This window comes from Ranitomeya imitator, chromosome 6 (genome assembly GCF_032444005.1).
Source record: "Ranitomeya imitator isolate aRanImi1 chromosome 6, aRanImi1.pri, whole genome shotgun sequence".
Taxonomy (NCBI): Eukaryota; Metazoa; Chordata; class Amphibia; order Anura; family Dendrobatidae; genus Ranitomeya; species Ranitomeya imitator.
Window position 1 is genome coordinate 421397038 of NC_091287.1, and position 23854 is coordinate 421420891.

Here is a 23854-nt window from a genome sequence, read left to right on the forward strand (position 1 = left end):
GTTAATGACCGGGCCAATTTTTACAATTCTGACCACTGTCCCTTTATGAGGTTATAACTCTGGAACGCTTCAATGGATCCTGGTGATTCTGACAATGTTTTCTCGTGACATATTGTGCTTCATGACAATGGTAAAAATTCTTTGATAATACCTGCGTTTATTTGTGAAAAAAACGGAAATTTGGCGAAAATTATGAAAATTTCGCAATTTTCCAACTTTGAATTTTTATGCAATTAAATCACAGAGATATGTCACACAAAATACTTAATAAGTAACATTTCCCACATGTCTACTTTACATCAGCACAATTTTGGAACCAAAATTTTTTTTTGTTAGGGAGTTATAAGGGTTAAAAGTTGACCAGCAATTTCTCATTTCTACAACACCATTTTATTTTAGGGACCACATCTCATTTGAAGTCATTTTGAGGGGTCTATATGATAGAAAATACCCAAGTGTGACACCATTCTAAAAACTACACCCCTCATGGTGCTCAAAACCATATTCAAGAAGTTTATTAACCCTTCTGGTGCTTCACAGGAATTTTTTGAATGTTTAAATAAAAATGAACATTTAACTTTTTTTCACAAAAAATTTAATTCAGCTCCAATTTGTTTTATTTTACCAAGGGTAACAGGAGAAAATGGACCCCAAACATTGTTGTACAATTTGTCCTGAGTATGCTAATACCCCACATGTGGGGGTAAACCACTGTTTGGGCGCATGGCAGAGCTCGGAAGTGAAGGAGTGCAATTTGACTTTTCAATGCAAAATTGACTGGAATTGAGATGGGACGCCATGTTTCGTTTGGAGAGCCCCTGATGTGGCTAAACATTGAAACCCCCCACAAGTGACACCATTTTGGAAAGTAGACCCCCTAAGGAACTTATCTAGAGGTGTGGTGAGCACTTTGACCCACCAAGTGCTTCACAGAAGTTTATAATGTAGAACCGTAAAAATAAAAAATCATATTTTTTCACAAAAATTATCTTTTCGCCCCCAATTTTTTATTTTCCCAAGGGTAAGAGAAGAAATTGGACCCCAAAAGTTGTTGTAAAATTTGTCCTGAGTACGCTGATAGCCCATATGTGGGGGTAAACCACTGTTTGGGCGGATGGGAGAGCTCGGAAGGGAAGGAGCGCCGTTTGACTTTTCAATGCAAAATTGACAGGAATTGAGATGGGACGCCATGTTGCGTTTGAAGAGCCACTGATGTGCCTAAACATTGAAACCCCCCACAAGTGACACCATTTTGGAAAGTAGACCCCCGAAGGAACTTATCTAGAGGTGTGGTGAGCACTTTGACCCACCAAGTGCTTCACAGAAGTTTATAATGTAGAACCGTAAAAATAAAAAATCATATTTTTTCACAAAAATTATCTTTTCGCCCCCAATTTTTTATTTTCCCAAGGGTAAGAGAAGAAATTGGACCCCAAAAGTTGTTGTACAATTTGTCCTGAGTACGCTGATACCCCATATGTGGGGGTAAACCACTGTTTGGGCGGATGGGAGAGCTCGGAAGGGAAGGAGCGCCGTTTGACTTTTCAAAGCAAAATTGACAGGAATTGAGATAGAACGCCATGTTGCGTTTGAAGAGCCACTGATGTGCCTAAACATTGAAACCCCCCACAAATGACACCATTTTGGAAAGTAGACCCCCTAAGGAACTTATCTAGAGGTGTGGTGAGCACTTTGACCCACCAAGTGCTTCACAGAAGTTTATAATGCAGAGCCGTAAAAATAAAACAAAATTTTTTTCCCACAAAAATTATTTTTTTAACCCCCAGTTTTGTATTTTCCTGAGGGTAACAGGAGAATTTGGACCCCAAAATTTGTTGCCCAATTTGTCCTGAGTGCGATGATACACCATATGTAGGGGGGAACCACTGTTTGGGCACATGGGAGGGCTCAGAAGGGAAGGAGCTCCATTTGGAATGAGGACTTAGATGGAATGGTCTGCAGGTGTCACATTGCATTTGCAGAGCCCCTAATGTACCTAAACAGTAGAAACCCCCCACAAGTGACACCATTTTGGAAAGTAGACCCCCTAAGGAACTCATCTAGATGTGTTGTGATAGCTTTGAACCCCCAAGTATTTCACTACAGTTTGTAACTCAGAGCCGTGAAAATAAAAAAAAAAAATCTTTCCCCCCAAAATTATTTTTTAGCCCCCAGTTTTGTATTTTCCCGAGGGTAAGAGGAGAAATTCGACCCCAAAAGTTGTTGTCCAATTTGTCCTGAGTACGCTAATACCCCGTATGTTGGGGGAAACCACCGTTTGAGCGCATGGCAGAGCTCGGAAGGGAAGGAGCGCCATTTGGAATGCAGACTTAGATGGAATGGTCTGCAGACGTCACATTGCGTTTGCAGAACCCCTAATGTACCTAAACAGTAGAAACCCCCCACAAGTGACCCCATATTGGAAACTAGACCCCCCAGGGAACTAATCTAGATGTGTTGTGAGAACTTTGAACCCCCAAGTGTTCCACTACAGTTTATAACGCAGAGCCGTGAAAATAAAAAATCTTTTTTTTTCCCACAAAAAATATGTTTTAGCCCCGAGTTTTGTATTTTACCAAGGGTAACAGGAGAAATTGGACGCCAAAAGTTGTTGTCCTATTTGTCCTGAGTACGCTGATACCCCAAATGTTGGGGTAAACCCCTGTTTGGGCACACGGGAGAGCTCGGAAGGGAAGAAGCACTGTTTTACTTTTTCAATGCAGAATTGGCTGGAATTGAGATCGGACGCCATGTCGCGTTTGGAGAGCCCCTGATGTGCCTAAACAGTGGAAACCCCACAATTATAACTGAAACCCTAATCCAAACACATCCCTAACCCTAATCCCAACAGTAACCCTAACCACACCTCTAACCCAGACACCCCTAACCCTAATCCCAACTCTATTCCCAACCGTAAATGTAATCTAAACCCTAACTGTAACTTTAGCCCCAACCCAAACTGTAGCCCTAGCCCTAACCCTAGCCCTAACCCTAGCCCTAATCCTAACCCTAGCCCTAACCCTAGCCCTAACCCTAACCCTAGCCCTAACCCTAACCCGAGCCCTAGCCCTAGCCCTAACCCTAGCCCTAACCCTAACCCTAGCCCTAACCCTAGCCCTAACCCTAGCCCTAACCCTAACCCTAGCCCTAACCCTAGCCCTAACCCTAGCCCTAACCCTAGCCCTAGCCCTAACCCTAGCCCTAACCCTAGCCCTAACTCTAACCCTAGCCCTAATGGGAAAATGGAAATAAATACATTTTTTTAATTTTTCCCTAACTAAGGGGGTGATGAAGGGGGGTTTGATTTACTTTTATAGCGGGTTTTTTAGCGGATTTTTATGATTGGCAGCCGTCACACACTGAAAAACGCTTTTTATTGCAAAAAATATTTTTTGCGTTACCACATTTTGAGAGCTATAATTTTTCTATATTTTGGTCCACAGAGTCATGTGAGGACTTGTTATTTGCGGGACGAGTTGGCGTTTTATTGGTAAAATTTTTGGGCACGTGACATTTTTTGATCGCTTTTTATTCCGATTTTTGTGAGGCAGAATGACCAAAAACCAGCTATTCATGAATTTCTTTTGGGGGAGGCGTTTATACCGTTCCGCGTTTGGTAAAATTGATAAAGCAGTTTTATTCTTCGGGTCAGTATGATTACAGCGACACCTCATTTATATCATTTTTTTATGTTTTGGCGCTTTTATATGATAAAAACTATTTTATAGAAAAAATAATTATTTTGGCATCGCTTTATTCTCAGGACTATAACTTTTTTATTTTTTTGCTGATGATGCTATATGGCGGCTCGTTTTTTGCGGGACAAGATGACGTTTTCAGCGGTACCATGTTTATTTATATCTGTCTTTTTGATCGCGTGTTATTCCACTTTTTGTTCGGCGGTATGATAATAAAGCGTTGTTTTTTGCCTCGTTTTTTTTTTTTTTTTTTCTTACGGTGTTTACTGAAGTGGTTAACTAGTGGGCCAGTTTTATAGGTCGGGCCGTTACGGACGCGGCGATACTAAATATGTGTACTTTTATTGTTTGTTTTTTTTTATTTAGATAAAGAAATGTATTTATGGGAATAATATATATATTTTTTTTTCATTATTTTGGAATATTTTTTTTAATTTTTTTTTACACATTTGAAATTTTTTTTTTAACTTTTTTACATTGTCCCAGGGGGGGACATCACAGATCAGTGATCTGACAGTGTACACAGCACTCTGTCAGATCACTGATCTGACATGCAGCGCTGCAGCCTTCACAGTGCCTGCTCTGAGCAGGCTCTGTGAAGCCACCTCCCTCCCTGCAGGACCCGGATCCGCGGCCATCTTGGATCCGGGGCTCGAGCAGGGAGGGAGGGAGGTAAGACCCTCGCAGCAACGCGATCACATCGCGTTGCTGCGGGGGGCTCAGGGAAGCCCGCAGGGAGCCCCCTCCCTGCGCGGTGCTTCCCTGCACCGCCGGCACATCGCGATCATCTTTGATCGCGGTGTGCCAGGGGTTAATGTGCCGGGGGTGGTCCGTGACCGCTCCTGGCACATAGTGCCGGATGTCAGCTGCGATAGGCAGCTGACACCCGGCCGCGATCGGCGGCGCTCCCCCCGTGAGCGCCGCCGATCGCGCTGGACGTACTATCCCGTCCATGGTCATAGGGGCCCACCCCACATGGACGGGATAGTACGTCCGATGTCAGAAAGGGGTTAAATACATTTCAATATTTCTGTGTAAAAAACGTCAAAACAGAATATTAACATTTTTATTGTATTTATATCTGTGAATCAATGAAATATACAATCAGGAAAAATGTTTTCAGACAATAAACAAGTAATGATATTTTGTTGATTTCCTCTTTGTTCTAAGTTTTACGTGTGTTAGGCATCTTTCACACTTCCGTTTTTTACAATCAGTCATAATTCGTCAAAATGTTGAAAAGATGGATCCTGTGAAGATTGTAAAAAAACGGATGCACTGGGTCCTTTTTTTGACGGATCCATCGAGGCTATGTGCACACGTTGTGTATGCGTCTTCGCTGCGTTTTTCCGCTGTGAAATAGCATACACAACACAACCCATGTTAAAAAAAATAAAAAAAATAAAAAATCATGATATTCTTACCTTCCGGCGTCCCCCGCAGCGTTCTCGTAGGCCCCGCAGCCTTCCCAATGCTCGCGATGCTGCCGGCAGCTCCCGTTCCCAGTAATGCTTTGAAAGACAATGACCTGTGATGACATAGCGGTCTCGCGAGACCGCTACGTCATCGGGTCATTTCGTAAGGCATTACTGGGAACGGGAGCTGCCGGGAGCATCGCGAGCATCGGGAAAGCTGCAGGGGAACTGGAAGGTAAGAATATCACAATTTTTTTTTTTATTATTATTTTTAACATTATGTCTTTTTACTATTGATGCTGCATAGGCAGCATCAATAGTAAAAAGAGAGAGAGAGAGCGAGAGAGAATTTCCCTGATGGGAAATTCTTCCGCGCATGCTCAGTTTCAAAAGACGGCATCTGTCGCTGGATTCCTGCTTTTGACAGTTAGCGACGGATCCTGCATCCATAGGCTTCCATTATAGCCAACAACGGACAGCGCATGATCCGTCGCTGAGCAATTTTCCGACGTACGCAAAAAACTTTTATACGTGCATTGTCTCCGTCTGACGGACAGCCATTTTACGACAGATCCAGCGCAGGACGGATGAAACGGAAGGCCATCCATAAGAATCCATCGATAATACAAGTCTATGAGAAAAAAACAGATCCAGCAGAAACATTTGCTGGATCCGTTTTTTCCCCAAATGATGCATTGTGACGGAAAAAGAACAATGGAAGTGAGAAAGAGGCCTTAGTTGACTTCTGATGAGTTTATTGCATATGTCTGTATGGGAAATTAGGGACAGGAACTAATGTTCATAGGGATATCCTCAGCAGAGTGTTCCAGAATGGACTGGCACTATGCAGGCAATAAAAATATTTTAAAAATAACAGCTAAAAATGGCCAACAGTGTTGGCACACTTATAATAATAATCATTTTTATTTATATAGCGCCAACATATTCCACAGCACTTTACCATTAAGCGGGGACATGTAAAGACATTAAATTCAATAAAAGTTAAGACAATTTAAACAGTGACATTAGGAGTGAGGTCCCTGCTCGCAAGCTTACAATCTACAAGGAAATGGGGGGACGCAATAGGTGAAAAGTGCTTGCTATTTCAGGTCTGGCAATTATAATAAATAGGGATTTTCATATAAAGCTGCATGATCCGGTCATCAGCCCGTGTGTTTAAGTGCAATAGTCAATTATCAAGTGCAGTTATCGTGTGCATGGAGGGTGTGGAGACAGATGAATAGTAGGGTGCAGATTCAGAATAATAATTGGAAGGAGGGAGCAGGGCAAAGTAAGTTTACTGAGTAGTTGATGTGGTAGGCTGGTTTGAAGAGATGGGTTTTTAAAGCGTGCTTGAATAGGTCAGGGCTAGGTATCAGTCTGATCGTCTGGGGAAGTGCATTCCAGAGAGCTGGTGCAGCACGAGAGAAGTCTTGGAGATGGAGGTATGAGGTTGGAATTACGGGGGATGTTAGTCTTAGGTCATTTGTAGAACATTGGGCACGTGTAGGGCGATAGACAGAGATGAGAGAGGAGATACAGTATAAGGTGGTGCAGAATTGTGAAGAGCTTTGTGGATGAGAGAGATGAGTTTATACTGGACCCTGTAGCGAATGGGTAGCCAGTGTAATGACTGGCACAAGATGGAGGCATCGGTGAAGCGGCTGGACAGAAATTTGATCCTGGCTTCCGCATTTGAGATGGGTTGGAGAGGAGAGAATTTGGTAAGAGGGAGACCGATAAGAAGAGAGTTGCAGTAGTCCAGACGGGAATGAATAAGAGCGACAGTAAGAGTCTTAACAGTTTCAAAGGTAGGAAAAGGTCGGATTCTGGAGATGTTTTTAAGATGCAGGTGACAAGAGAGAGTGAGTGATCGGATATAGGGAGTAAAAGAAAGTTTGAATGTGACCCCAAAGACAGCGGGCATGCTGCTTGGGAGTTATGATTGATCCCTCCAGGGTAGTTTCGATGTTGGGTAGAGTGAGGTTAGTAGAAGGGAGAAACACAAGAAGTTCCGTTTTGGAGAGATTTAGTTTCAGATAGAGGGAGGACATGATGTTAGAGACAGCAGACAGACAAATTGTTGCAATTATACATTTTGTATTACACATGATTATTTCCTTTGTGTCTTCTGGAACTTCAACAACAACAAAAAGAAAAAAAATGGCAAATTGGAAAAATTTCACACAAAACCCTAAAAATGGTCCGGACAAAATTTTTGGTGCCTTTCCAATAACGTGAGTAAACATTTCTTCATGGCTGCGCCTCGATTCAAAACAGTCACCATTCTCTTGGGAATCAATCTAATAACACAATGAGCTATTAAGGTACCGTCACACTAAGCGACGCTGCAGTGATACCGACAACGATCCGGATCGCTGCAGCGTCGCTGTTTGGTCGCTGGAGAGCTGTCACACAGACAGCTCTCCAGCGACCAACGATGCCGGTAACCAGGGTAAACATCGGGTTACTAAGCACAGGGCCGCGCTTAGTAACCCGATGTTTAACCTGCATACCATCGTTAAAGTAAAAAAAACAACCACTACATACTTACCTACCGCTGTCTGTCCCCGGCGCTCAGCTTCTCTGCTCTGGCTGTGAGCGCCTGGCAGCCGGAAAGCAGAGCGGTGACGTTAAACGCATGTACAGAAAAGGAGCCAAAATTTGTGTAAAATCATCATCACGGTAATGCTTGCGTTAGCCCATGTGATCGCGTTTTTTCATTTGGATGTCCGTTAGCGAAGTGTCCGTTTGTCTGCGTTTGTCACTGTTAATAAAGTTGTTCTTTTTTTTTTTTTTTACGAGCGCTGAGACAATGTTTTTTGAAGAAAGAGCAATTGGTCGTAATGCACATACGGGGTCACCCGTTTGCCACCTGATCCGCTTGGTGCATTTTGACTGTTGCGGTAGTCACGGACAAAGCGATCGCTTTGGATTTCCAATGGGTATGGACAGCATCGGCTTTAAATAAATAAAAAAAAACAATAAGTTATATAAATAGTAGATAGATAGTTTGAAGATATATTAATATTAATAGTAGAAAACTTGTTGATAGATAGTTTGTTAAGATAGTTGATATATAGATGGTAGATAGATAGTAGATAGATAATAGAGAAATAGTTTAGAAATAGTGTATAGATAGTTGAGAGTTGAGAGATAGATAGTAGACAACAAGTGGATAGGTAGATAGGATAGAAAAATTTATTTTAATTTTTTCACATTTTGCAATGTAATGTCACCAATATTTACCAATTTTTTTCTTTGAGGTTGTCGACTTCTCCATGTATCGGGGATCGAAGTGACAGATAATTTCATCCCACAACTTGCGGTTCTTCATGATGTCATGGTGGGAGCTGTCGCTCTGGTCCCATATGGAGGGGTTGGCTTCCACAAGGTTGATCAGTGTCTCGTTGTGAATAGTCAATGGCTCTTCGTCAACGACAGTCCTTTTTTTTTTGGTCGCTGACTTGGACTATGTAAACACAAAACGTTATGTTGAAAGGGTCAATTTCACTTGATGGCCATATTCATAGATACAGAGATAAATAGATAGATACATAGATATAGCGATAGATAGATACATAGATATAGAGAGATAGATACATAGATATAGCGATAGATAGATACATAGATATAGAGAGATAGATAAATAGATGGAGCGATAGATAGTGGATAGATAGTTTATAGATATAGTAGATAGAAAGTGAATAGATAGATTGTTGATAAATATTGGATAGAAAATTTCTAGTTTTATATTTACCACTGGCAGTTGTGGCGACGACAGACGGTGAGGAACCTTCTTTCTCTTGTGTCCTCCGTGTGCCACAACCTATTGTATATGTAAAATGAAAAAAAAAATTACATTAATTGGATCAATAAATTTATGCCTGAAAAATAAAAAATGTGTGCCATGTACCTTTGTGGTTTTTGCCTGTTTTTTTTTTGGGGGGGTCTAGCAGCCTCGGGCTCAGAAGACTCCTATTCACAATAAAAACATGATTTTTATAAACGTGCTTAGCTCAATACAATGGAGTTTCACACAACATTATTGTGGTTTTTTAAAGTGCAAGCCTACCGATTGCGAAGAAAACACCGTAGACACGCTGCTGCTGCTGCTGACATCAGTATCCGACATCTGCGTGCAACAAAGCAATACATTTTTAGTACACACACATCTGACGGACAATACAGACTCCCATGATGTATACAGAGATATATCATATATAGAAATGTACTTACATTTCCTGTGATCTCTTGCAAGACTCTGTCACGTGCAGTAGGACTCAGGAGAAATGTGTGGGTGGGATATTCCTCCTTTAATGGCCGAAATCACATTTCCTGTCACATGACCACATGGGCCACCCTCAAACGCTATTAAAACGTGTGGTTCTATTTGGAAATTTTTCATGATTTGCGTCTGACTGCGTTTGCCATAGCCTTCTATGGCAGAATGAACGCTTCCATTAGTATTGTGTTAGCTTGGCCGGACCCAAAAACGTTGCAAGCTGCGTTCCAAGGTCCGTCAGAAAAAAACGTTATGTGACAAACGCATACCAATTTTGGCATGCGTCACAATGCGTCACACAATGCAAGTCTATGGGCGCATTAGTATGTGCGTTATATTGCGTTTTCAGTACTTAAAAACGTGTCCGTTAGACGGACTCACCTAGCGCAATGTCAACCTAGCCTAATACTCAAATGCTTGTTTCGAGTAACGAGTATAATGGGAGTCAATGGGAAAGCTGAGATTTTTTTCTGGCAGTCACTACAAAGAGGTCTGGGATTGAAAATGTTCAACTGGATGGGAAAAGTGCTGAATTGAAGGAGAACAGCATAGGGAAGACCCCTGGAAGCATCTCTGGCTCCCAGATCGCTGCTGAGAACAATGGTGTCACACTTTTACTACACTTTAAGGAATGACAATAAAACATACCAATTAATTAATTAATAATTAGAAAGATAGAGTAAGGTGCTTTTGCAGCCCGGGGTCCACCATGCAGAGATGGAACCTGCTGCTAAGTAAAGACGGACTATATGGCAGTACAATGTGGATACACACACGGGTTAACTTCACCCTGTGTGAAGGAAGTGGACGCTGTTGCATCACAGGGTCATGGTACCGCACCAAAAGCGCAAGCAAGGAGTCTCAGAACTTTATCCCAAGACACAGGATTAGAGTCTCTCTAGACCTCTTGTGCTTGACACCGCAACTGGGGTGTCAGAGTAGCTGCAAAAATAACTTAAATGCACAAGAGTGCGTGCAGTGCCGCTCTGGCGGACGCCACTAGCCACCCAGACTTGAGATAGGAAAGCGCTCTAATAACACACGGCGCCGCACTGGTGGTCACGGCAATAGATGAACCTTTTATAGCGGCAGTGCTACAAGACCTTCCAGATGGACCAATAGGAGCCGCAACAGGACCTGAGCATGTGAACCCCGACCTCCAATGGGAGGTCGTCCCATGGGCATGCTCAGTATGTGAAAAACAGGACTTAGTCCCAGAAAGACCTGCTCACTGCTGAACATTGCTGGCTACAAGGACAGAGACTGGAAGGGCAGTAGTAGCCAGTCATCCAGTATCAACCTGAGCTAGACGCTGGGAACAACGTCTCCGCTGAGCAGATTCCACTGCGGCTGGTGAAGAATGGGAGACCGCAGCGGAGATGGATTGAGACTCCCCCTGTGCAGAGGCGGGAACTCGACACCTTAACACATTTTTTTCCTATACAATGACTTGTAGATAAGGCAAATTTTAAAAAGGATTTTAAAAAATATAATTTAAGTAAAACTATTTTGATTTGTTTAAAAAATAGGAAATTTCAGTGTAATTTATGAAGGAAGCAAGAGCTGCCAAAAATTAGGGAATCAGATACTCCCTGTATTAGACATAAAGGAGGGCCTCATACACATTCTGTTCAAATTGTCAAGTAATGGTACTCCTAGTCATAGAAAGGCTATGCACGTTTGAGGTTTATGTACCAAAGAAATGTACTACAGACCATGGAATAGTCTATGAGTAAGCAATGTAATAAGGGTATGAGCACACGTTGAGTAAAATTTCTGCATCTCTTGGCAGGAAAAATGCAGCTGCAAAAACACACCTTTTTGCCCTGCATTTTTGATTGATTTGAGTGAAGTCAATGCCTCTGTTGTGTGTCTCCCTGGCCTCTCCTTGGTTGGAAGGAAGCTTTGCCCCCTGCTGCTAGCATTGTCTGATGGGAATTTTTTCAACATATTTTTCACAATGGCCTTCTGGTATAGCACAATTTTAGAAGACCTCTTCACTTCAGGAAGAAGAGATGCAAAGTTCTCCTTGTAGCATGGGTCTAGCAAGGTGAACAATCAGTACTGTTTTTGGCATGGACGAATGCAACGTGTGAGTCATGGGAAAGGCAGCGGTATATAAAGTCAGCCATATGTGCCTAGCTCCAACATTCCCTGTCTCCACAATGATGACAAATCTCCATCTCTTTCTCCTCCCTCTCTTCCCATAGCCCATCCACGTTGAATAGATGGGATGAAGGTTGTGTGGCTACTATACTCTGCTGTGCTAACCATCAGCTCCTGTTCCTCCTCTTCCACCTCCTTGGCAATCACCTCCTCATTGTTGCGTAATCCTTGCTGAGCAGATGAGATGAGGCTGTGAAGGTTAGAATCTCTCTGTTAGAACAGAAAAGCATCCTATGTAATAAACACGGAGGACCATGATGCAAGGAAAAACCTATGTAGAGAAAAAAAAGTCCTTCAAACACAAGTTGTATAAAAAATAAACAATTTTATTAGAACAGAAAATTAAAAAAGCTTAAAATGGAGATGTAAATAAACCATACAGAAAATGAAAACAAGCAAACACTGGGCAGATGGATGGGTTAAGTCCGAAGTTATGCATAAAGTACAACACCTTGCAGAGTAGACTCAAATTTATATGTAAGCAAACACTCTCTGTGTTATGTCTGCCTTCATCCTCACCTGGTTCAGCATGCAAACCTTCATGTTTAATTGTGAGCAGCAACTATTTAAGTAGGCACAAAAGTTCATCACCCATCCCCTGCAGACTGTGAACCCTCGCGGGCAGGGTCCTCCCTGCTTGTGAACCCGTGTGCCTTGTTATTTGCTCATGTTTAATGTATTTGTCTATATTTGCCCGTATTCACATGTAAAGCGCCATGGAATAAATGGCGCTAAAAAAATGTATAATAATAAATAATAAGTGGGATTGTTGCACTTACTATTGTCTTTGTGGAGTCCTCAAAGTTTGGAGAACTGCACAACTGTCAGACATTCATGCCCATTCATCAGTTATGTGCAATGGCTCACCTGAACACCAACGGGCATGTTGGACCTGGTACTCAACCACTGGCCTCTGCTGCTCACAAAGCCTTGCCAGCATGTGCAGTGTGGAGTTCACGGAAATCCTCTGTGTCAACAAGCCGGAATGGCAACATTTCTACTCAAGCAGCCTGGAAATGCATCCGTTTAGCCTTTGGGCCTGTGGGTGATTGGTTGCAAACTTTCTCTTTCATTCCAAGGCCAGGGGTAAGGATAGACGAACACTTTAGCTGGGACAATGATTTGGAATTGCCTAATGATGTTAATTCAGATTGTGCAAAGATATGTGCAGGGCAGGCAGTATCTGCGCCAGTGTTTTGGACAAGGAGATCGGGAAGCACCTACCATAGGGGAAGAGTCAATGATGTCACCTGATGGCACCAATCTGGGAGACAGGCGTTTGACCCAGTGAGTCGGGTGCTTAGATGACATGTGCCTGATCATGCTGGTGGTGGCTAGCTTATTAATGGTCAGGCGTCTGCTGATCTTGGCATGATATAATTTGCAAATGGTCATTTTGTTTGTCTCAGAACTCTCTTTAAAAAATTCCCAGGTTGGGGAACATAGTAACATAGTAACATAGTTAGTAAGGCCGAAAAAAGACATTTGTCCATCCAGTTCAGCCTATATTCCATCATAATAAATCCCCAGATTTACGTCCTTCTACAGAACCTAATAATTGTATGATACAATATTGTTCTGCTCCAGGAAGACATCCAGGCCTCTCTTGAACCCCTCGACTGAGTTCGCCATCACCACCTCCTCAGGCAAGCAATTCCAGATTCTTACCGCCCTAACAGTAAAGAATCCTCTTCTATGTTGGTGGAAAAACCTTCTCTCCTCCAGACGCAAAGAATGCCCCCTTGTGCCCGTCACCTTCCTTGGTATAAACAGATCCCCAGTGAGATATTTGTATTGTCCCCTTATATACTTATACATGGTTATTAGATCGCCCCTCAGTCGTCTTTTTTCTAGACTAAATAATCCTAATTTCGCTAATCTATCTGGGTATTGTAGTTCTACCATCCCCTTTATTAATTTTGTTGCCCTCCTTTGTACTCTCTCGCCTAACTCATTGACGGAGAAATTCAGGAGTGTTGGTGCTCTGCGGAATAGTTGCCTGTCTTCTCCCTTTGTTTATCCCACTTCCTCTTCCTGTCTGTTTTGGTGCTGCAGATCTCTTCTTCTCAGCACTGCTGACCTTCCCCACCATAATCTTCTTATGGCCATGGCTTCTCTAAGGTTTGTGCATCACTAGCATGTTCTCCTGTCCCTCTTGGAGCATTCAGGTTGAGATGCCACAATCAAGAAAAGTTGTAAAGAGCTCCTCGGGGTGTCCTAGTGTGGGATCACTAGTCTCCTGGAATTCAACATGGTGGGAGGAAGGGTGAGGATTAAGAGATCCAGACTGTAGGCAGGTGAGACTAGACCATGAGGAAAACTGGGTAGTGCTGCCAAGTCTTCTGGAAACATTTTCTGCTATCCAACCAACCACCTGTTCACAATGTTCTGTTTTCATAATTGGTGTACCGTGCCTATCTGAAAAGTGGGAAGGGAAACTATGCATCATGGATGGGCGTTCTTCTTGTACTCCAGCAACAGGCATAGTCGAAGTTTGCCTACATACTCAGAAACTACGTGCACCATCATCAGAACTTCCTTGTCCCTTACTGAATGCCTTACACATTTTGGAATTGCTACGTCTCTTCAAACCATGCTTATTTTTAATAAAAGAAAAAAATTGGTCACCTGCCACAACCGGAACACTAATCCAGTCAGGGACTCGAGTATTATTTCTGGTGTACAAAATTCCATCACTTTTGATGAATATCACGGGGGACATGGTTCTTCTCCAGATCTTCCCATTTTGGCGAAGCTGATTCAAACGGGTATGAAACTGCTAAATGTTGCAAACACTTTTATGCCCATTGCACAAAAAATCGATGACTTTTCAAAACTTTTATGACAAATTCATTAATAGATGCACATTCTGAATTCTTAATGCATTTGGTGCATCTTACTTTAGCAGATTCTTCATCAAGACTGGCATGAAAACCCCTACATTTCTATTACTATGACTAGATTTCTTCATAGAATGACATTGTAAATCAGAAGATATGCAATAAGATGTTTATGACTCATTGAGAGGTCAATTGAGTCAATAATCGTGGTGAAATGCCATGTCTGTAACCCATAACCACCATCACCTGGAGAAAAATAACTAACTCATTGGATCACTATCTGAGCCACGTATTGCAGATCGTATTCATACTAGAGCTTGTGTCATGGCCAATCAACCAGCCTTTTGAAATTTGTAACAGACGCATTAGTAGATTTGACACCAGATATCAAAGCCAGAGCTACACTGGATTCTCCCATACAAGAACATTGGGGCATCAATTGGACAAGAAAAGGAATAATATATTTGAAAGCTAGAATTGTACGCTCCATGTGTGGTTCTAAAGATTAGATTTCATTTTTTTTTAGCTCATGGTTTAAGAAATCTGATGAAGCATAGTACATAGACAGAAGAAATTCCTTTCTTGCCTGTAGCAGCACGTATTGGCTATAGTCTGTAAAAAGTGCAAGACTACAGTGACAAGTTCCTAAATGCTTAAGACATGTTTCCTAGATGCGGGCAACAAGGAGATCAGTATCCTGTTCTCTGTGCGAGGCGCTGAGCACAATCATACCTGTTATGGTGGTTATTCAGTCTGATGATGACTTGACGTGACATGTAAACACATCTGCGGGGAATTCCAATGCTTGCTCCTTTCTTTGCGGTCATACATTGTACCTGTTATCATTGCATTCAGTACAATAAGTACAACAGAGGCTCTATTGTAATTAATATTTTAGTCTTATGAAGTTTATAGTGGCAGGTATCATTATTAAAGTGTATTGCACAGCAATTGAAGAAGAATTAAGCATATTTTATATGCAATAAGAGAGGACATAGAGATTACCACTTTGGACAGTTCCCTTTTAGTTGAAGAATCCATAAAAATTAGACTGATCACAAAAGGTCCTCTCTAAAAACACAGAATGCTCAGATCTTTCATCTATGACATTCTAGTAATTACAGAGGTCACAAATCAATACATCTGTGTGCGTGTCTGCTTGTGTGCATACAGTATATATGTGTTTGTGCATGTGTTTGTATGTGTGTGTTTGCGTGTATATATGTCTATGTGTATATGTTTGTGTGTCTGTATGAGTGTGTTTATCTCCCAGTTTATAACCCAGTTCATACCTTTGGGTTTTTTCAGTCTCTTTGCATCATGTGCATGTAAAGGTGTTACCTGCCTTTCCTTTGAGCCGGACATTATATTGATGTGGTCTCCCATGGCTGTGGGCCCAGCCCTTCTCAGCCCTTATACACATGCATCTCACTTTACAAACGGAAAGGTTTTTAATAATAGAGTTATGACTGTCCCAATTCTAGTCACCGTGGGTGATGGGATGGCTTTTACATTTTTTTTTATCAAAAAACATGTTAACTAAGTACGGTATTTTATTTCCATGCACTATGTTGTTTATTTATTTACTGCAGGGTATTTAATCATTATGTTTCTTTCCTTGATTTTCGGTCCAGTGAAGTTTAAAAAACTTCAAAACCTTCGGCAAGTAGGAGAGCCTGCCCTTGACATGACTATGACTGTATCTGTAGCAAGTGGAGGCTTAGGTTCATCAGGTAAGTTCATGCTGCAAGCCGTGAAGAGTCGGTGTCACATTTTTGTCAGACAGAATCCGGTGAGAATGTTGTCATGTGGAGGATGAGTTAAGGTACCGTTACACTAAACGACTTACCAACGATCACGACCAGCGATACAACCTGGCCGTGATCGTTGGTAAGTCGTTGTGTGGTTGCTGGGGGGCTGTCACACAGACAGCTCTCTCCAGCGACCAGTGATCAGGGAAAAGACTTTGGCATTGTTGAAACTGTCTTCAATGATGCCGTAGTCCCCGGGTCACCAGGGTAAATATCGGGTTACTAAGCGCAGGGCCACGCTTAGTAACCCGATATTTACCCTGGTTACCATTGTAAAAGTTAAAAAAAAAACCAGTACATACTCACATTCCGATGTCTGTCACGTCCCCCGGCGTCAGCTTCCCGCACTGACTGTGTCAGCGCCGGCCGGCCGTAAAGCAGAGCACAGCGGTGACGTCACCGCTGTGCTCTGCTTTACGGCCGGCCGGCGCTGACACAGTCAGTGTGGGAAGCTGACGCCGGGGGACGTGACGGACATCGGAATGTGAGTATGTACTGGTTTTTTTTTTTTTACTTTTACAATGGTAACCAAGGTAAATATCGTGTTACTAAGCGCGGCCCTGCGCTTAGTAACCCGATATTTACCCTGGCTACCAGTGAACACATCGCTGGATCGGCGTCACACACGCCGATTCAGCGATGATAGCGGGTGATCAGCGACCAAAAAAAGGTCCTGATCATCCCAGCGACCAACGATCTCCCAGCAGGGGCCTGATCGTTGGTCGTTGTCACGCATAACGATTTTGTTAACGATATTGTTGCTATGTCACAAAAAGCAACGATATCGTTAATGAAATCGTTATGTGTGAAGGTACCTTTATGCTCAGAAACAGTCAATTCATTATGGAACAACTTAAGCTCCAGATTGGAGTGTTATACATGGAGAAGATCGCCGTCCATGCGCTGTGTGGTATTCCTGTAGGTCATAGTCTGGAGACCCCATATAGTGCTCTGTTGGGAACAGTCGAGTCACAAGAAATGTCTGCTCCCCATACGTCCAGGTTAGTCAGCAGCGTCACCATCTTCTCCATCAGGTCTGCTGGTTGACATCGCTGTGTGTTGTTTCTGAAGAAAGGGAGGAAGATACGATGTCCTCACACAGTCCCAACAATTGTACCAATGATCTGCCCCTGGAACCTCCCTGCCTCATGGACGTGTCATCTTGGAGACCAGGCTTAGGAGGGAACCAGAGGACGTATCTTCATTTTCTGGTGAGGAGAACGTCAAGGTAGTGGCATTTGCCAAGTCTCTGCTATCCACTAACCAGTCATAGGAATTCCAGTTGGCCCTTAAATCCTCCGGGGTGGTAGCTGATCTCAACGAATGGACAAAAACTTCCCAATGCTCAGTTCCTGGTACTACGCCCACTATGTCCAATGCTAAGGATGGCTTGATGGAAAGAAGCATCCTAGTCATGAAGATGGTGAAACGTGTTACTTTTCTTCTAGTGCACAGAATAAATTGTGGTTCTGAAGAGAAGTCATGGGAGTCCATAGATAAGTGTCGACCTCCAACTTCTCTTCAGAGAGTCGTTGCGGATTTGAAGAAGAGGGGGTGTGAGCATGCTTCCTGCTGTAGTGCGCTCCTCAGCTCCATGTGATGTGCCCAGTGCGTGCATCTGCACCCCTGCTCTTAAAGGGGCAGTGCGCATAGTGCGAGTATTCCTGTATATAAGATATAATATATAAGACTCTCTCTCCCTTCGGTAGATGCCTAGCAATGCGTTTAGTCATTAGGTAGTGTGGTGTTATACCAGTGCAGTTGTCAGGTCCCCTAGTCCTAGTCCATCCAGTATCCTGAACCCGAATCCCTGGCCCCGGTGAGGCAAGTTTCCTGGTTCCGATGTGGCCAATTCTGTTCCCAAAGTCCCCTGGGCCTGCTGTGGCCAGTGCCTGAACATTTTTCCCGGCCCGTGTACAGCCAGCCCTGATGCAGCCAGTATCCTGTTCCTGAAGTCCCATGGTCCTAGTGCAGCAAGCGCCTGAAAATTGTTCCCTGGTCCATGTGCGGCCAGTCCCTGCTCCAGTATCCATTCCCTGAGCCAGACCGGTGTGTCTGAACATAGCCCTGGTCTGTTTCAGCGAACCTGACCTCTGAGGTCAGCAGCCGGCTCGAGATCTGCCTGGGAGTGATACTTGGCAACTACCTGCAGCCCAGTCTTCATCCATCATCTGGAGCTCCAGTGAAAACCAGGTAGCTGATTAGCTGCGTCCCCCCCCCTAGGCTGGCCCGGTCTTGTGGTACAGTTGGTCCACAAATCCACATGTGACATCATTGGGTGTAACAAAATGTATGATAAATGTCTATTCCATTCCTGATCTTAGAATGTGGGCTTTTAGTTTAGATAAATCTGTGCATCAGTCAGTGTTTGGGGTTCAATACAGTGGACAGTGTGTGGTATGAACGCCAAACTTTCCAGTTCGGGTTCGCTCACCCCTAGTTACTAGGAAAGAAAGCCAACAGAGAAGGTGTGATACTTCAGGTCATGTTCTACTGGAAAATCTTGGGTCCTCACCATCGTGTGGATACAAATTTTACATGTACCACTAATCGAAATATTGTGTACTTCACATTTGTATCACCATGGCAATGATATTCTCTAATGGCAGTGATTTCTTCCAGCAGAATAATAATGGGACTGGTTAGAGGAAACTGACCAAAAGTTTTAGGTGTTTACTTGACTTCTAAATTACCAAGATTATCCCAATCTGATTGAGCACCAGTGGGATGGGCTGGAGAAATAAATCAGTTAAGTCCTCACCTTGCTTCATACAGGATTTTAGGACTCTGCTCCAAATGTTGGTGTCTGATACCACAGATCACATTCGAAAGTATTACAGAATTCATGCCTTGATAGATCTGAGTCTTTTTGTGGCATTATGGACACCTGCATAATATTAACAAGCAGTTTTAATCTTATGTCAGATTGGTAACCAGAGGGAATTACACTGCTCAAAAAGATAAAGGGAACACTTAACCCCTTCATGACCGGGGGATTTTTCGTTTTTCCGTGTTCGTTTTTCGCTCCCCTCCTTCCCAGAGCCATAACTTTTTTATTTTTCTGTCAATTTGGCCATGTGAGGGCCTATTTTTTGCGGGACGAGTTGTACTTTTGAACGACATCATTGGTTTTAGCATGTCGTGTACTAGAAAACGGGAAAAAAATTCCAAGTGCGGTGAAATTGCAAAAAAAGTGCAATCCCACATTGGTTTTTTGTTTGGCTTTTTTGCTAGGTTCACTAAATGCTAAAACTGACCTGCCATTATGATTCTCCAGGTCATTACGAGTTCATAGACACCAAACATGACTAGGTTATTTTTTATCTAAGTGGTGAAAAAAATTCCAAACTTTGCTAAAAAAAAAAAAAAAAAATTGCGCCATTTTCCGATACTCGTAGCGTCTCCATTTTTCATCATCTGGGGTCGGTTGAGGGCTTATTTTTTGCGTGCCGAGATGACGTTTTTAATGATAGCATTTCGGTGCAGATACGTTCTTTTGATCGCCCGTTATTGCATTTTAATGCAATGTCACGGCGACCAAAAAAACGTAATTCTGGCGTTTCGATTTTTTTTCCCGCTACGCTGTTTAGCGATCAGGTTAACACTTTTTTTTGTTGATAGATCGGGCGATTCTGAGCGCGGCGATACCAAATATGCGTAGCTTTGATATTTTTTTTATTGATTTATTTTGATTGGGGCAAAAGGGGGGTGATTTAACCCCTTAGTGACAGAGCCAATTTGGTACTTAATGACCAGGCCAATTTTTGCAATTCTGACCACTGTCACTTTATGAGGTTATAACTCTGGAACGCTTCAACGGATCCCGCTGATTCTGAGATTGTTTTTTCGTGACATATTGTACTTCATGTTAGTGGTAACATTTCTTCGATATTACTTGCGATTATTTATGAAAAAAACGGAAATATGGCGAAAATTTTTAAAATTTTGCAATTTTCAAACTTTGTATTTTTATGCCCTTAAATCAGAGAGATATGTCATGAAAAATAGTTAATAAATAACATTTCCCACATGTCTACTTTACATCAGCACAATTTTGGAAACAAAATTTTTTTCTGTTAGGGAGTTATAAGGGTTAAAAGTTGACCAGCAATTTCTCATTTTTACAACACCATTTTTTTTTAGGGACCACATCACATTTGAAGTCATTTTGAGGGGTCTATATGATAGAAAATAATGAAGTGTGACACCATTCTAAAAACTACACCCCTCAAGGTTCTCAAAACCACATTCAAGAAGTTTATTAACCCTTTACGTGCTTCACAGGAACTGAAACAATGTGGAAGGAAAAAATGAACATTTAACTTTTTTTTGCAAACATCTTAATTCAGAACCATTTTCTTTATTTTCACAAGTGTAAAAACAGAAATGTAACCATAAATTTTGTTATGCAATTTCTCCTGAATACGTCAATACCCCATATGTGGGGGTAAACCACTGTTAGGGCGCACCGCAGAACTTAGAAGTGAAGGAGCGCCGTTTGACTTTTTCAATGCAGAATTGGCTGGAATTGAGATCGGACACCATGTCACATTTAGAGAGCCCCTGATGTACCTAAACAGTGGAAACTCCCCACAAGTGACACCATTTTGGTAACTAGACCCCTTAAGGAACTTATCTAGATGTGTGGTGAGCACTTTGAACCCCCAAGTGCTTCACAGAAGTTTATAACGTAGAGCCGTGAAAATAAAAAATCGCTTTTGTTTACACAAAAATGATCTTTTCGCCCACAAATTCTTATTTTCACAAGGGTAACAGGAGAAATTAGACCACAAAAGTTGTTGTGCAATTTCTCCTGAGTACGCTGATACCCAATATGTGGGGGTAAACAACTGTTAGGGCGCACCGCAGAGCTTGGAAGAGAAGGAGTGCCGTTTTACTTTTTCAATGTAGAATTGGCTGGAATTGAGATTGGACGCCATGTCGCGTTTGGAGAGCCCCTGATGTGCCTAAACAGTGGAAACCCCCCACAAGTGACACCATTTTGGAAACTAGACCCCTTAAGGAACTTATCTAGATGTGTGGCGAGCACTTTGAACCCCCATGTGCTTCACAGAAGTTTATAACGTAGAGCCGTGAAAAAAAAAATTGCATTTTTTCTACAAAAATGATCTTTTTGCCCACAAATTTTTATTTTCACAAGGGTAACAGGAGAAATTAGACCACTAAAGTTGTTGTGCAATTTCTCCTGAGTACGTCGATACCCAATATGTGGGGGTAAACCACTGTTTGGGCGCACCGCAGAGCTTGGAAGAGAAAGAGTGCCGTTTTACTTTTTCAATGTAGAATTGGCTGGAATTGAGATCGGACGCCATGTCGCGTTTGGAGAGCCCCTGATGTGCCTAAACAGTAGAAATCCCCCACAAGTGACCCCATTTTGGAAACTAGACCCCCCATGGAACTTATCTAGATGTGTGGTGAGAACCTTGAATGCCCAAGTGCTTCACAGAAGTTTATAATGCAGAGCCGTGAAAATAAAAAAATTTTTTTTTTCCACAAAAAAGATTTTTTAGCCACCAAATTTTTATTTTCACAAGAGTAACAAGAGAAATTGGACCCCAAAAGTTGTTGTCCAATTTGTCCTGAGTATGCTGGTACCCTATATGTGGGGGTAAACCACTGTTTGGGCGCACGGCAGAGCTCGGAAGGAAGGAGCGCCGTTTTGGAATGCAGACTTTGATAGAATGGTCTGTGGGTATTATGTTGCGTTTGCAGAGCCCCTGATGTACCTAACCAGTAGAAACCCTCCACAAGTGACCCCATTTTGGAAACTAGACCCCCCAAGGAACTTATCTAGATGTGTGGTGAGAACTTTGAATGCCCAAGTGCTTCACAGAAGTTTAGAATGCAGAGTCGTGAAAATAAAAAATATTTTTTTTCCACAAAAAAGATATTGTAGCCCCCAAGTTTTTATTTTCACAAGGGTAACAGGAGAAATTGGACTGCAATAGTTGTTGTCCAATTTATCCCGAGTACGCTGATGCGCCATATGTGGGGGTAAACCACTGTTTGGGCGCACGGCAGAGCTCGGAAGGGAAGGAGCGCCTTTTTGGAATGCAGACTTTGATAGAATGGTCTGTGGGCATTATGTTGCGATTGCAGAGCCCCTGATGTACCTAAACTGTAGTAACCCCCCACAAGTGACCCCATTTTGGAAACTAGACCCCCCAATGAACTTATCTAGATGTGTGGTGAGAACTTTGAATGCCCAAGTGCTTCACAGAAGTTTAGAATGCAGAGTCGTGGAAATAAAAAATATTTTTTTTTTCACAAAAAAGATTTTGTAGCCCCCAAGTTTTTATTTTCACAAGGGTAACAAGAGAAATTGGACCCCAGAAGTTGTTGTCCAATTTATCCCGAGTACGCTGATGCCCCATATGTGGGGGTAACCCACTGTTTGGGCGCACGGCAAAGCTCAGAAGGGAGGGAGCACCATTTGACTTTTTGAGCGCAAAATTGGCTGTCGTGTTTGGAGACCCCCTGATGTACCTAAACAGTGGAAACCCCCCAATTCTAGCTCCAACCCTAACCCCAACACACCCCTAACCCTAATCCCAACCTGATCCATAATCCTAATCACTAACCCTAACCATAATCACAACCCTTTCCCCAAAACAACCCTAATGTCAACCCTAACCATAACCCTAATCAAAACCCTAAATCCAACACACCCCTAATCCTAATCTCAACCCTAACCTCAAACCTAACCCTAATCCCAATGCCTCAACTGCTGTTCTCCTGCCGGCCGGCAGATGGAGACGGATGGCGGGCGCACTGGGCATGCGTCCGCCATGTTCTGCTGCCGGCGGCCAGGAGGAGCAGCAAGAGGATCCAGGGACCTAGGTGAGTATGCTAGGGTCCCCGAATCCCCCTATTTCTCTGTCCTCTGATGTGCGATCACATCAGAGGACAGAGAATTACACTTTACTTTTTTTTTTTTTTTTTTGCGGTCGCCGGTAAACAGTTAATTACCGGCGATCGCAAAACAGGGGTCGGTAACACCGACCCCGATCGTGCTCTTTGGGGTCTCGGCTACCCCCGGCAGCCGAGACCCCAAAGATTCTCCCGGTGCCGGCCGGCGGGCGCACTGAGCATGCGCCCGCCATTTTGAAGATGGCGGCGCCCACCGGAATACACGAGGAGCATCGGGGGAGCTAGGTGAGTATTGGGGGGCCACCTGGGACCCCTTTTCTCTGTCCTCCGATGTGCGATCACATCGGAGGACAGAGAAATTAAAAAGAGATCGCTTTTCTTTTTTTTTTTGCGATCGCCGGTAAACGGTTAATTACCGGCGATCGCAAATGCGGGGTGGGTTAAAAACTCCCCGAATTATGTTCTCTGGGGTCTCGGCTACCCTCGGCAGCCGAGACCCCGGAGAAAATCGGCCTCTGGGGGGCGCTATGGACTTTTTCCACAGCGCCGTTAATTAACGGCGCTGTGGTTTAAGTACCCTTAGCGGCCGCCGTTAAAAGGCGTATCGGCGGTCGCTAAGGGGTTAAACTTTTATGTTTTTTTTATTTTTTTCACATTTTTTTAAACTTTTTTTTTTAACTTTTGCCATGCTTCAATAGCCTCCATGAGAGGCTAGAAGCAGGCATAGCACGATCGGCTCTGCTACATA